This window comes from Malaya genurostris, chromosome 1 (genome assembly GCF_030247185.1).
Source record: "Malaya genurostris strain Urasoe2022 chromosome 1, Malgen_1.1, whole genome shotgun sequence".
NCBI lineage: Eukaryota > Metazoa > Arthropoda > Insecta > Diptera > Culicidae > Malaya > Malaya genurostris.
This window is the reverse complement of record NC_080570.1, coordinates 38,181,339-38,196,191: the sequence shown is the minus strand read 5'-3', so window position 1 is coordinate 38,196,191 and position 14,853 is coordinate 38,181,339. Positions and strand designations below refer to the sequence as shown.

At 39.5% G+C, this 14,853-nt stretch overlaps 1 protein-coding gene across 4 annotated transcripts in view; it reads right to left on the bottom strand.

Annotated features, from left to right (window-relative positions):
• LOC131437600 (neurexin-3) overlaps window positions 1–14,853 on the bottom strand; it is a 297,301-nt gene that overhangs the window by 165,996 nt on the left and 116,452 nt on the right. The window lies entirely within an intron of this gene.

The window sequence follows — 14,853 nt, the reverse complement described above, 5'->3', positions numbered from 1 at the left end:
AAGCACAAGTTCTAATGTCATCTACCAGTAGATGTAGTTAGATGAATTATGTTGGCCATCGTGGCCGTGAGTTGAACAAATCAAATTATGTAACGGTTTTTTTACGTATCAATGAAGGGATTCTGCTGTTGAAATAATGAGTTCAGATGAAAATATTTTCCTGGCATTTAGCATGCTGACGTTTGTTCAGCCGATTCGAGTGAGTTTTCAAGAGTGGTTTACTTCAAAACGGATGGTATTCATGACATTTGTAAGCTGCTTAAGCCAAATCATTTCATTTTCCGAACTTGACGGATTACTTGACGAATTACCATATGCGAATCGTGAATATCATATCTGAAGGAGAAATCGTTTCATGTAAGAACCATTATTTGTGAGATCTGCTGTTTTATACATTGGCTTTAACGATAAGAAGAATACTGGTATAATCACTCCTCATGTTCACTCCGCTAGAACAGAATATTGATTCTCAGGACTGAATACTAAGCAAACCGATGTGGTGGCTCGACGAATGAGAGGCCTTTTGATACAATTCTTGAACGAATATAGCGTTCATGTCAAAGTTAATGGACACAATATTTAATAAAAGGGTAATTTGAACTTTCGAATGTCCAAGTATTTTTCATTTTATCGCTAATTCGTTAATCGAAAATTGATCCTGTCATTATCCTGCTACGAACATTCATCAAACACGATTAAGTAATATCACTAGCGGTGAAGTAGGTTATGGACAACCGTTCAAAATTAGTTTATTACCTTCGATAATCCCTAAGGATTTGCTATTAAATTTTAAACGTCTTCAGTACTAATAAGTCTTAATATTCAATGATAAACAACAATTCCCGAGGGCTGCTTTTGGAAATTTGTGGGATCAATTTAAAGTATTTATCTTGGTCATCTCTTTTTCATCCATCTGTTAATTTATTTATTTGTTTATTTAGGAGCAAGGGAAAAGCCTTCTGGAGCTGAGATTTTGGTTCTCCTTCTCCAGCAGGCATAAAACATTCTCATCTTTTGTATCAACAAATAACATTTGACCAAATGATACATAACGAAATCTTTAATTACCCTTATTTAAACTACAAAGCTAACTAACAACTGTTCATATTGACTAATTATCCTAATAAAACTAGCGGGAAAAGATTTGGAGAAAACGGGTTTTAATGGCGTTACGAGATAAATTGAAATTAAATCCATCAGAGCAAGTATTGAATACGCGACATATACTCGAAAACGGTTCAATGAACCCATAGCTAGGTCTAGCACGAGGAATTCTGAGAAAGGGATTAAACCGCAAATTACGCCGAAGAATGTCAAAACTTAGCTGTTGTAGGAGATCTGCACTATCAATTCGAGATTGGATGAGGTCCGCGACGAAAACAGCTTTTTGTGTATCACGGCGAACAAATAGCAAATCGAGGTGTACGAGCCTACATCGATTTTCGTAGCTTGGCAGATTCAATGAATCAGCAAAACGAATGAACTTGCGTTGGACATCTTCAATGCGCAGCTTATCAGTTTGGTAATGTGGTGCCCAAACAACAACAGCATACTCCAGTGTAGAGCGAACTAAAGCGCAATATAACGATTTCAGGCAGTATATGTTATTGAAATTTTTTGAGATGCGAAAGATGAATCCTAGCATCTTTAATGCTTTAGAGAGGGTATATTCTATGTGATCTTTGAAACTGAGTTTTGAATCCAATAACACTCCTAGATCCTTAATTGATGTCTCCCGTTTTAGTACAGCTTGCGAAATAGTGTAATCATACATGATCGTGGTTCGTTTACGAGAGAAGAAGATAACGAAGCATTTGAAGGCGTTAATAACGATTCTGTTGACGTTGCACCAGTTAGAAAATACATCCAACTGTGACTGCAAGAAGTTTGAGTCTTTCAGATATTTGATGAGATGAAACAGTTTGAAATCGTCGGCGAATGATAGCTTCATGCATTGCAATGCGAAATTCAGATCATTTAGATATAGCAGAAATATGAATGGTCCTAGATGGCTTCCCTGAGGAACACCAGAGCTCACGATGAATGATGGAGTAACGCAGTCGCAAATTCTCACGGTCATACTACGACCAGTCAGATATGATTCAATCCAATCCATCATCCCACATGTCAAATCTTTAGTTTGAGAGAGATCTACAATCTCTGTTCAATACACTGACTCGAAGGATGAGATGGCAAATGGTGCATTTGTTTAGTTTTTGCGTGACAAAAGCATTGAACATATCCACAATAATTCTTGATGATATTTCTTCTTCGGGACGAAGTTATTGTGTTGGATATGAATTTGTCGTAATTCGTTTATTGTAAGCCAAGTAATCAGTAAAATAATGGAAAGAAACATGACGATTGGCAACTCTGCTGTTCGAAAACACAAATTTAAAAAAATAATTTCAGGCGAGACGAAGTTCGACGGGTCAGCTAGTATATATATATATATATATATATATATATATATATATATATATATATATATATATATATATATATATATATATATATATATATATATATATATATATATATATATATATATATATATATATTTGAAAAAACACCGCGTAAAACGAACTCAGTGTATTTTCTTTCATAATTATTCAAACGTTTCGAAACTGATTGAAGGAATAACTCCTATAACCGTTACAAAAGTACCGACAGACGAATTACGCTCTGATTAAAAAAAAGTTTAAAAATTCGCTTTCCTTTCACCAGGCTTTCATCAAAAGCCGTTTCACCGAATGCCATTTTATCGAAATCCATTCACCGAATATCATTTAGTAGAACTCAGTTGCAAGGAAAATCGAAATATTACTCAAAAATCCGTTTCATCGAAAATCTTCTCGCCGAAATCCGTTTTCTGAAAAACAGAAGTAGGCAAAAATCTGTGTACAAAAATAGTTTCGCCGAATATCGTTTCCTTGTCCGTCGTAAAGTAAACTGAAATGCATACACGGAATGCATAAGAATGCAGGTTCGAGTCTTGTCTCTGAGCGTATCTTTTTCCAATAAATCATCTTCTCTGTTAGTGTTTCATTCATTTGGCTTCTCCAATATATGTTTCCGCTCAGTCATTGCAAATACTGAGATATTAGTTGAATTTTTGCTTTCCTTAAAATATATTTCGATTAAATGGCTGAACAAATTTCGGTTTTTCTTGAACCGGATTTCGGTCAACAAGAACAGTGAAATGGTGTTCATTGAAACGGGTTTCGGTGAAACAGAGATTTTTTAACAGTTGAAAGTTTTTCGGTCAAACAGTTTAACGTGAATCTGATTTCAATTTTTCTAGGAAAAAACAATTTCGGCGAAATGTTCACATTTGGTGAGTTAGAGTTTATTGGAACAGCTTTTTGTGAATCAAATTTTGGGAACATTTCTACTTTCCATGAAACAGATTTCTATGAAAAGGCCTTTGGTGAAACGTGAAACGGGCTTTTTTTGTTTCCTATGAGACGAGCAGCCAGAATCTGTTTCGACGAAATCCATTACACCGAATGCTATTTCGCCTAAATCCGTTCGACCGTAAGTCATTTCGCCGGAGTCCTTTTATTGACAACAACTGAAACTCACCGAAATGACAGAAAACCATTTCGCCGAAAACCGTTTCAAGGAATGTTAACTTCACTCAAATCTGCTTCTCCAGGAGCCGTTCAATCTAAGGCCATTTCAACGAAGGCCGGAATCAGTTTCAATTCACGAAAATCCTTTTCGCTGAAATCCGTCCCTCCCTACGTTATTTTTCATTGATGTAAATTTGAAAAAAGTGAAATCTATTTAATCAAAAACCATTTCGTCGAAAGTCATTCTACCAAAATTCCTGTTCAAGGTGAGCTTAAATTGGCAGAAAATTGTTTTACTGATATTCTAACAAATCACATTTCACTGAAATCAGTTCAGTTCCAGTTCCGTTCTCGATTCAGGTTTCAGGTTCAGAATACAAGTCCAGAATCCAAGTTCAGGAGCCAGGTCTAGATTTCAGGTTCAAAATTCAAGTCCAGAACTCAGGTCCAGGTCTAGAATTCAGGATCTAGGTTCAAAAGTTTGGTCCCAGTCTCGAATTCAGATCCAGAATCCAGGTTCGAAGTCCCCGTTTCAGTATCCAGCTAGTTCGGAAGCCTGGTCCAGGCCGAGAAGCTAGGCACTGAATTCAAGTTCACAACATAGATATAGACCCAGATCCGAGTTCAGATTCTTAATCCTGGTTCAGAATCCAGAAACCAGGGTCTGAATACAGGCTCAGAATTCAAGTCTAGAGCTCTTGTCCAGGTACAGAATTCAGGGTCCGGAATCCATGATCATGAACTTAGCGAGGCACCCCTCACCGATGATAACGCAAATAGGTGAATAATTTGTTGCTAATTAGTTACGGTAACTTTGAATTTGCTGCTCAATTTTTTTTAAATTTTTTTGTGTACTTCGCTAAGTTCATATGAAATTAGCGAAGCCTCCCTTCCAAATATGCTTCAAAAGAAATTGAACCCTAGTGAATAATTTGTTGCTAATTTGTTGCTAATTTGTTGCTAATTAGTTACGGTAATTTTAAATTTGTTGCTCTATTTTTTAATAATTTTTTGAGTACTGAGTTTGAGTTCATATGAAGTTAGCGAGCCCTCCTCCCAAATATGCTTCAAAACAAATCGGAGCCTAGTGAATAATTTGTTGCTAATTAGTTACGGTAGTTTTGAGTTTGTTGCTCGATTTTTTTTATTTTTCTAGTACTTAGCGAAGTACTCAAAAAACTAAAAAAAATTGAGCAGCAAATTCAAAGTTTTCGTAACTAATTAGCAACAAATTATTCATCTATTTGCGTTATCATCGGCGAGAGGTGCCTCGCTAAGTTCATGCTCATCGTTCTGACTTCAGTCCATTGTCGGGTAAATGTTCTGTTCTCTGTCATATAGTAATGATCATTCAACCAAACATGTGTTGGAAGTCATTCGTGCCGTGACTATCGGATCGATCGGACGTAAATTCTGCTTTCTCCAATCGCGTGGTGAATTGTTTTATTCCGTTATCAAGGTCATCCCGTATTCTATTGTGTGCATCAGTGCGGTCGAGTGATAGTTCTAATTAATCCGTTCTCAAGGCCGACTGTGAGCTTGTGTAAAGCAGCACTGCGTGTGGTACCGTTAGCCAGCGCCAGCGCTGGGCGCTGCGTATATATCGTTGTACATTAGAAACAGTGATAAATATATATAGTGATAAAAAGATTGGTTTCATTGGACAGTGTAGTGAGAGACTAAAAACAAAGTGCTTTTTCCTCAAAGAGGTTTTTTGCACTTTATTGAACTGGAGTATTCACCGGTCGCCTAGGACCGGGCCTTGTCGGCCGATCACCCTTCGAGAGCTAAAGCTAAGTATTTTTTTTCTTTTTCCCTGTTGTTCAGTACCATTAGATTTTTATTGCCCCCTAATATTTACCCGCACGGACACATTTCCGTGCCATGACAAAAGGCACAGAATTGCCTGACCTTCCCCTAGATGATCAAATGGATGCTTCTGATGGCAATAAATCTCGCATTAGAAGCTATCCCGATGGGCTTGCACTCTCGGCCGGACCGTATGCGGTTTACATCCGGACCAAAGCGAATGGTAAAAAATTGAACCTTCTAAAACTTTCTAATGACCTGTCCTCGCGATACAATACTGTACAAAAAATTGAGAAAGTACGCCCGGACAAGCTTAGGGTCTTGTTAGCCAGTGCAAAACAGGCTAATGAGATCGTTCGAAATGAGAATTTCACGCGGGAGTATCGCGTATACGTACCAGCTCGCGAAGTCGAGATAGACGGCGTGATCACCGATCCGAGTCTGACTTGCGAGGACGTTCTTAAGCATGGGGCAGGCGGTTTTAAAAACCCCCTACTCAAGAACGTTAAGATACTGGACTGCAAGCAATTGCGTTCAGTATCGACCGCTGAGGATGGGACTAAGTCCTATATCCCATCAGACTCGTATCGGGTGACTTTCGCTGGCTCGGCTTTGCCTAATTACGTCCTCCTGGACCGAGTCCGTTTACCTGTTCGTCTTTTTGTGCCGCGGGTCATGAACTGCACCAATTGCAAACAATTGGGACATACAGCATCCCATTGTTGCAATAAATCCCGGTGTATAAAGTGTGGAGGGAGTCATGCGGATAACTCCTGCAGTGGAGACAATGAAAAGTGTCTCTACTGTAAGGAGGGGCCGCATGACCTCTCTGATTGTCCCGTGTACAAATTGCGTAAGGATAAAATGAAGCGTTCACTTAAGCAACATTCCAAACGCTCTTTTGCAGAAATGTTGAAATGTGCTACGCCACCTACCGAAAATCCTTACGCTTACTTGTCAACTGACGAGAGCGAATATGATGACCCCCTCGAAGGTACATCTTCGGCTGTCCCTCATAGCTCATCAATTAGAAAGAGAAGAAATAAATCTTCTCAAAAGCTCCCTAGTAAGGGTTCGAAGATGTCCTCTGATGGGTTCCGAAAAATTACAACAACTGGTAGTGATGGCAAAAAACCAGAGAAAAAAGCTCCAGGCCTTGGAAAATTAAATTCCGAGCAAGAATTTCCATCACTTCCTGGGACTTCAAAACCCCCGAAAGTCCCTAAAGATCAGTCAGAAAATTTACCAAATACTGGGTTTGTTAAATTCTCTGATATTGTGGACTGGATCATGTCTACTTTCAATATTTCTGAACCTCTTAAAAGCCTGATAATGGCTTTTATTCCTACAGTTAAAACATTCTTGAAGCAGTTGACTGCAAAATGGCCCCTTCTTTCAGCGATCGTATCCTTCGATGGCTAAGACACCCACCGAGGTCACGGATACAATCACTGTTATACAGTGGAATTGTAGAAGTATCATCCCAAAAATAGATCCTTTCAAATTTCTAGTAAATAATCTGAAATGTGACGCATTTGCATTGTGCGAAACTTGGCTAACTTCTGAAATACCCTTAAACTTCCACGATTTTAACATTATTCGTCTGGATCGAGATGATTCCTATGGAGGAGTACTTTTGGGGATCAAAAAGTGCTATTCTTTCTATCGCATTAACCTCCCCTCGATACCAGGTATTGAAGTTGTCGCATGTCATGTTACAATCAAAGGCAAGGACCTTTGCATTGCTTCCATCTACATTCCTCCAAGAGCCTCGGTTGGGCATCGGCGGCTCAATGATATCATAGAGCTTCTTCCCGCACCGACGTTGGTTTTAGGAGACTTTAACTCACACGGTACGGGATGGGGCTGTCTTCACGACGATAACAGATCAACTATGATCCATGATATCTGCGACAACTTCAATATGACAATCTTGAATACGGGAGAAATGACACGAATTCCTGCACCACCAGCAAGACCAAGTGCGCTAGACTTATCCCTTTGCTCGACATCGCTACGGTTGGGTTGCACGTGGAAGGTAATCCCTGATCCCCACGGTAGCGATCATCTGCCTATCGTAATTTCAATCGCCACCGGATTAAGACCATCGGAAACAATCAATGTTTCGTATGACCTCACAAGAAATATTGATTGGAATAGCTATGCGACCTCGATATCTGAGAAACTAGTAACAACACAAGAACTTCCTCCGGAGGAAGAGTACACGTTTTTGGCTGGCTTGATTCTCGACACCGCGACTCAAGCTCAGACGAAACGTGTACCCGGCGCGAAAACTAACATCCGTCCCCCCAACCCGTGGTGGGACAAAGAGTGCTCAGAATTAAACGCGGAGAGAACTGCATCATTTGTCGAGTTTAGGAAAAACGGAACACCTGATAATTTCAGAAACTACGCGGCATTAGACGCTAAAATGAAAAGCTTGATTAAAGCGAAGAAAAGCGGTTATTGGCGTCGATTCGTAGACGGATTATCGAGAGAAACATCAATGAGCACTCTTTGGAACACAGCCCGACGAATGCGCAACAAAAACACCACAAACGAAAGCGAGGAATATTCTAACCGCTGGATATTCGATTTCGCTAAAAAAGTATGTCCTGACTCTGTTCCGGAACAGACAATCATGCGCGTCGCTTCATCAAACAGAAACGAAACACCTTTTTCGATGGTCGAGTTCTCACTTGCGCTTTTATCGTGTAACAATAAATCTCCGGGGTTAGACAAAATCAAATTCAACTTGTTGAAAAATTTGCCTGACTCTGCCAAAAGGCGCTTATTGAATTTATTCAATAGGCTTCTTGAGGATAATATTGTCCCACATGACTGGAGACAAGTAAGAGTTATCGCCATTCAAAAACCAGGGAAACCTGCCTCCGATCACAATTCGTATCGGCCGATTGCTATGCTTTCCTGTATCCGGAAATTGTTCGAAAAAATGATTCTGTTTCGTCTAGACAATTGGGTCGAGACTAATGGCTTACTTACAGATACACAATTTGGTTTCCGCAGGGGTAAAGGAACGAACGATTGTCTTGCGTTGCTCTCAACCGAAATTCAAATGGCATTTGCTCGTAAAGAACAAATGGCGTCAGTTTTCCTAGACATCAAGGGGGCTTTTGATTCAGTTTCCATAAACATCCTATCTGAGAAGGTGCATCAGCATGGTCTTTCACCAATTTTGAATAACTTTTTGTATAATCTGTTGTCCGAGAAATACATGTATTTCGCGCATGGTGATTTGTCGACAATACGATTCAGTTACATGGGTCTTCCTCAGGGCTCATGCTTAAGCCCCCTTTTATACAACTTTTACGTGAACAACATTGATGAATGTATCAACACATCTTGCACGCTAAGACAACTTGCCGACGACAGCGTTGTGTCTATTATAGGACCCAAAGCTGCCGATCTCCAAGGACCATTGCAAGATACCCTCGACAACTTGTCGACATGGGCTCTTCAAATGGGTATCGAGTTCTCTACGGAGAAAACTGAGCTGGTTGTATTTTCAAGGAAGCGAGAACCAGCACAATTACAGCTTCAACTAGGGGGTGAAACCATAGCTCAGGTCTTCACATTTAAATATCTCGGGGTCTGGTTCGACTCCAAAGGCACCTGGGGATGTCACATTAGGTATCTGAAACAAAAATGCCAACAGAGAATCAATTTTCTTCGTACAATAACCGGATCATGGTGGGGTGCCCACCCAGGAGACCTGATCAGGTTATACCAAACAACGATATTGTCCGTGATGGAATACGGATGCTTTTGCTTCCGATCCGCGGCGAACACTCATTTCATCAAGCTGGAAAGAATTCAGTATCGTTGTTTGCGTATTGCCTTAGGTTGCATGCAGTCGACTCATACGATGAGTCTTGAAGTACTGGCGGGCGTCTTACCGTTGAAAAATCGATTCTGGGATCTCTCATATCGATTGCTAATTCGATGCGACATCCTGAATCCGATGGTGATTGAAAATTTCGAAAGGCTTGTCGAGCTCAATTCTCAAACCCGTTTTATGTCCTTGTATTTTGATTACATGGCTCAGAATATTAATCCTTCTTCGTTTGTTTCCAATCGTGCTCATTTCTTGGATACTTCTGATTCTACTGTGTTTTTCGACACATCCATGAGAGAAGAAATTCGTGGAATCCCGGATCATGTGCGCCCTCAAGTGGCCCCAAATATTTTTTATAATAAATTTAGAACAGTCAACTGTGAAAAGGTGTTTTACACTGACGGTTCAAACATCAACAGGTCCACAGGCTTCGGCATCTTCAATCAAAACATCACCGCTTCTCACAAACTCAATGATCCGGCTTCAGTTTACGTCGCAGAATTAGCTGCTATTCAGTACACCCTTGAGATCATTGAAACCTTGCCCAAAGACCATTACTTCATTGTCACGGACAGTCTAAGCTCAATAGAAGCTCTCCGGGAAATGAAGCCAGGAAAGTATCCCCCATATTTCCTGGGGAAAATACGGGAACACTTGCGAACTTTATCTGAACGGTCTTATTTAATATCGTTAGTCTGGGTCCCTTCGCATTGTTCCATTCCAGGCAATGAAAAGGCAGACTCATTGGCTAAGGTGGGCGCATTAGAAGGTGATATTTATGAAAGACCAATCTGCTTCAATGAATTTTTCAGTATCTCTCGTCAGAAAACTCTCGAAAGTTGGCAAACTTCATGGAGCAATGGCGAACTGGGACGATGGCTACATTCCATTATCCCTAGGGTATCGACGAAACCTTGGTTCAGGGGGATGAACGTGAGTCGCGATTTCATTCGTGTTATGTCGCGGCTCATGTCAAATCACTACACCTTCAACGCACATCTCCGGCGTGTTGGGCTTGCGGAGAGCGGTCTCTGCACCTGTGGCGACGGTTATCAGGACATCGAGCATGTCGTGTGGTCGTGCGTAGAGTATCGTGACGCCAGGTCGAAGCTACTGGAATCCCTTAGGGCCCGAGGTAGACCGCCTGAGGTTCCGGTTCGGGATGTGTTGGCGAGTCGGGATAGTTTATATATGCTTCTCATATACCAGTACCTTAAACACATTGATATACAAGTGTAATGTGTTATCCCTCGCTCAGAAAGTATAAACTCCACCTACAGGTTCGACACTAACATCCGCCCGATTCTCTCGATCCCCGTCCCTGTCCACCATCTTCATTGGAACTAACAAGATCTTTTTTTGTCACTAACTTTTTCGTTACCCCTTCCCTATCTCTTCACCATCTCGATGGCAACTAATTAGATCTTTATCGTTTTCAAACATTTTGTTCCCACATCCCCTTTTTACCCCGTTTCCACAATATTTACTTTTTTTTCATTCTCTTCCGTAACATCACCATCATCGTCCACGGAAGGCCGCCCCAGTCGAAAACCAGCATGCGGGCCACCCGCCGGGCCTTCGTAGCCTGGGGGTGTTTCCCGCGGACCCACGCGGACCGAAGGATGCGGCCAACATGGATCTTCGCCAACGGCATATGGAAGACCCTCATGCGATATTCAATTCACCGGCCACTACCGATAGCTTCTCGAGAATCCGCTACCGCTACATTACATAATGATACTTTTCTAGTTTTAAGTTAGTCGTAATTAAGATTAGTAAATACCCTTGGCATCTTAGAGCTTAAGCAGTGTGCCTTAAAATTATACTATAATATTGAATAAAAAAAAAATGTGTTGGAAGTGCGCTTGCGTTCGTTTTTTAGTTCTAAATAAGTATGTGCGGGTTCCAGCCGGAGGATATCTTTCTCATCTGCAGAATCTAACCCAACTATGGCATGCTCGCGTACTTGCTCTTCTATCCAGTTGAAATACTCTGTATTTTAATTATTGTAGTTTATTTTGTCCCGGTATTAATTTCCATTTTATGTACTTTGCACACTGTGAGTGGCAGTGGAGTTTTGACCATCACGAAACTCTTAACACCACTATTTCACGGTGTAATCTACAGGATCAACAGCCCCATAATATTCATCAAACTTTTTTTGTTTCCGGTTCTGATTTCGGGCCCCTCCTCTGGGGTCTACGTGCTGACTATTTCTCCCTTCTCAAATTAATTGAAATATTCGATTAGGGTTTAAATTCTTGAAGTGTTCTCAAATCCAAATGAAATTAAGTAAAGCCTACCAATGAGAAACCAGATCCCACAATTTTTTGCTAACCAACAGTTCACCCATCGGCCGATAAACAAAATCTGACCACTCAGACAAAACGATGCAGCATCCTCGCCCTTGCTCCTCTTCAAATAAATAAATAAAAAATTGAGTAGCATATTCAAAATTACCGTAACTAATTAGCAACAATTTATTCACTGGACTTCTATTTGTTTTTAAGCATATTTGGAAGGGAGGCTTCGCTAAGTTCATATGAAGTACTAGTACTCAGTACAAAGTACTCAAAAAAAAATTTAAAAAAAATTGAGCAACAAATTCAAAATTACAGTAACTAATTAGCAACAAAATATGCACCTGTTTATGTTATCATCGGCGAGAAGTGCCTCGCTAAGTTCATGCTCATCCGGAATCCAGAACTAGAATGCATATCTAGAATCAGAAATTAGGTCCAGAATCCAGGCCTAAAATCCAAGTCAAGGTCATAAATCCCGGTCCAGAATTCAAGTCTTTTTTTACCTTTTTATATATATATATAAAAAATAGGTATAGAATTCGCTGAAACTTTAGAAAAATTTTCCGAGGCACGGAGGGCCGAATGTCATATACCAATCGATTCAGCTCGACGAACTGAGCAAGTGTCCGTGTGTATGTGTGTGTGTCTGTATGTGTGTTGTCAACTAAGAGGTCGAGATCTCAGAGATGGCTGGACCGATTTTGATCAAACTAGTCGCAAATGAAAGGTCTTCCCGTCACCCAGAACGCTATTGAATGGTTTTGAGATCGGATGTTTACTTTCTGATTTATGCGAAGTTTTATGTCAAAATTTTCAGTTTTTTTGGCAGTATCTGTCACAATTGACCTTGAAAACAGAATATATTTCCAGACTTAGATTCCGCACGGTAATACCTATCCAACAAGCCATAGATTGTTAAAATCCGTCCATTTTTAACGGAGATATCGAAATTTTTGTGCAAGCGACTATTTACCCTATTTCAGCAGTAGAAGTTTTGAGCGCTGTCTGGCAAAGAAATGCTTGGGAGTAACATAAAACACGATTTTTTATACTGTTACATACATTTGTTTCTAAGTACCCAAAAGACTGTGTACAGCATGATATTTTGCCTCGGACCGATTTTAGCACGGTTCGTTTTTGGCAACATAATCGTTCGAATATGACATATGAAAACCAGATGATGGCAGAATTTTCGAGTTGAAAGCAATTCCATAATTATATTGATTTAAACTATTTACAGCAATAAATGCTGGAAGATCGTAACAGCCATATACAATTCGAATCAGTTCGTCGAGATCAGCAAATGCGTGTGTGACAAATAATTAACCTCAATTTTTTTCGTAGATGACTCAACCGTTTTCTACAAACTCAGATTCATACGAAAAGTCGTATGCTCCTAAACAAGGTTTCTGAATTATGTTTGGATAAGATTTCTGGTTCCGGAACTACAGGATGATATGTGAAACGAAATGAAAATTGTGGACCTATTTTTCTCGTAGATGGCTGAACCGGTCTAAAATTCAAATGAAAAGTTTTAATATCCTGTAAAACATCTTGCTTTATAGTCAGATCCAACTTCCGGTTTAGAGGATACAGGATAATTAGTATAAAAATGTCTATTTCACATAACTTAATCAGGTTTATCAGGTTTACAGATTACCAAATAACCAAATAAACTTATTTCAGTTTTAGTGGTATGCAATTTTCGGTTCGAATTAAATTCGCACTACGATTTTTCAAAGATGTTTATACTGATTTTCAAACATTTTGAAACAAATGTAAACTAAACAGCTACTCAGGTGAATTTATTTGACTTCGGCTAAATGATTTTCGAATTCCGGTCCCAGTATCGAATCGTTTCTCAAAGCTCAATCGTTTTCTAAAAAAAGCCAGATCTACGAAGACAAAATTAATTTATATTATCCAATTCTGGAATTACAGAATCATGAATTTTTAAAATTCAAACCGGCCCTGGAAGTACCTTAAATTACCGTAAACTCTAAAGTGGAACTTACTCCGACATATCATGGAATGTTCAATCGATTGTCACACTTTTAGATTCAAATTCGATCCGATTTGCAGTTTCGATATTACAGAGTAATGAGTGATTAAAATATCAAATTGCCGCTTAAATCGACGGTCATTAAAATAATGTCACGAGAACTGAAACACCGAAGAATAATCATGCAAATAACACATGCGGATTGATAAAAGAAAAGTTATCATCTCACTGCTAGGTGGATTAAGCGCGTTTTTGTAAATCGTCTCACAATTTATAGGTTATGGTTTTATGGAAGCTATTCAATCGATTTTGTTTAGGATTTATCGTTTTTTACCTTTCTCATGAACTGAAGGTTATTCAATCACTGTGAAAACCGACTTTGAAACCGGAGGACCGGGTGGCATATACCATTCGAATCAGTTCGTCGAGATCGAAAAATATCTGTGTGTTTGTGTGTTTATGCGAACTCGATTTTCTGAACCGATTTTCACGAACTTAAATTCACGCTATTGAATTTTATCCGAATCCGAGTACCGGTTCCTAAGTTACAGGTTGGCAATTTTTTTACAGATTACTTTACACATTTTAACAAACTTAGATTCAAATACGATCCAAAAGACGCCATCGCTTTTTTTTATCCCGATACGATTACCGGTTCCGGAGTTACAGGGGTGATAGGCGAAAAAATCTCAATTTCATGAGTTTTTTTTTTATGGACGTGAATACGAATAAGGTCCTTTAATTTTTATAATGTGTATGATTTATGTTAGTTTGTTTTCCCAGAGATGCCTAAACCGATTTTCACCAGTTTGGATAAAAATGAACGGTCTCATAAATATCATGTTGAATTTCAACCAGACCCGGCATCTGGTTCCGGAATAGCAGGATGAAGCGTGTTGAAAATCTCATACCGTCATAGAGAATGACGATGCAAAAAAAAGGGAAAACCTCTTTTCAATTTGACTCAAAACCATTTCAAATTGAAGATTGTCTCAGTTCGTTGTCAAACGAGCCGATTTCTGCTATATCTATTGGCCGGTTTCCGGCTCCGGAAGTACCGGAAATGGTAGCCCAAAACTCCGACAGTGGAGCTGATTTCACTCTTGTTTTTTTTCTTCAAAATTCAAAGAAGAGTTTTTTGAAGCATTATTTAATAATAGGCGATTAATTTTTCAAATACAAAGTATGCAACGTGGGTTTTTGTGACCCAGCTTCAATGAAATCTGAAAAGTAGCGGTCCACTTTTACGCGAGTTGGTGTGAAAATCTTCAACGGGAAAATAAACTACACTCATGTTTATTTTGTGCA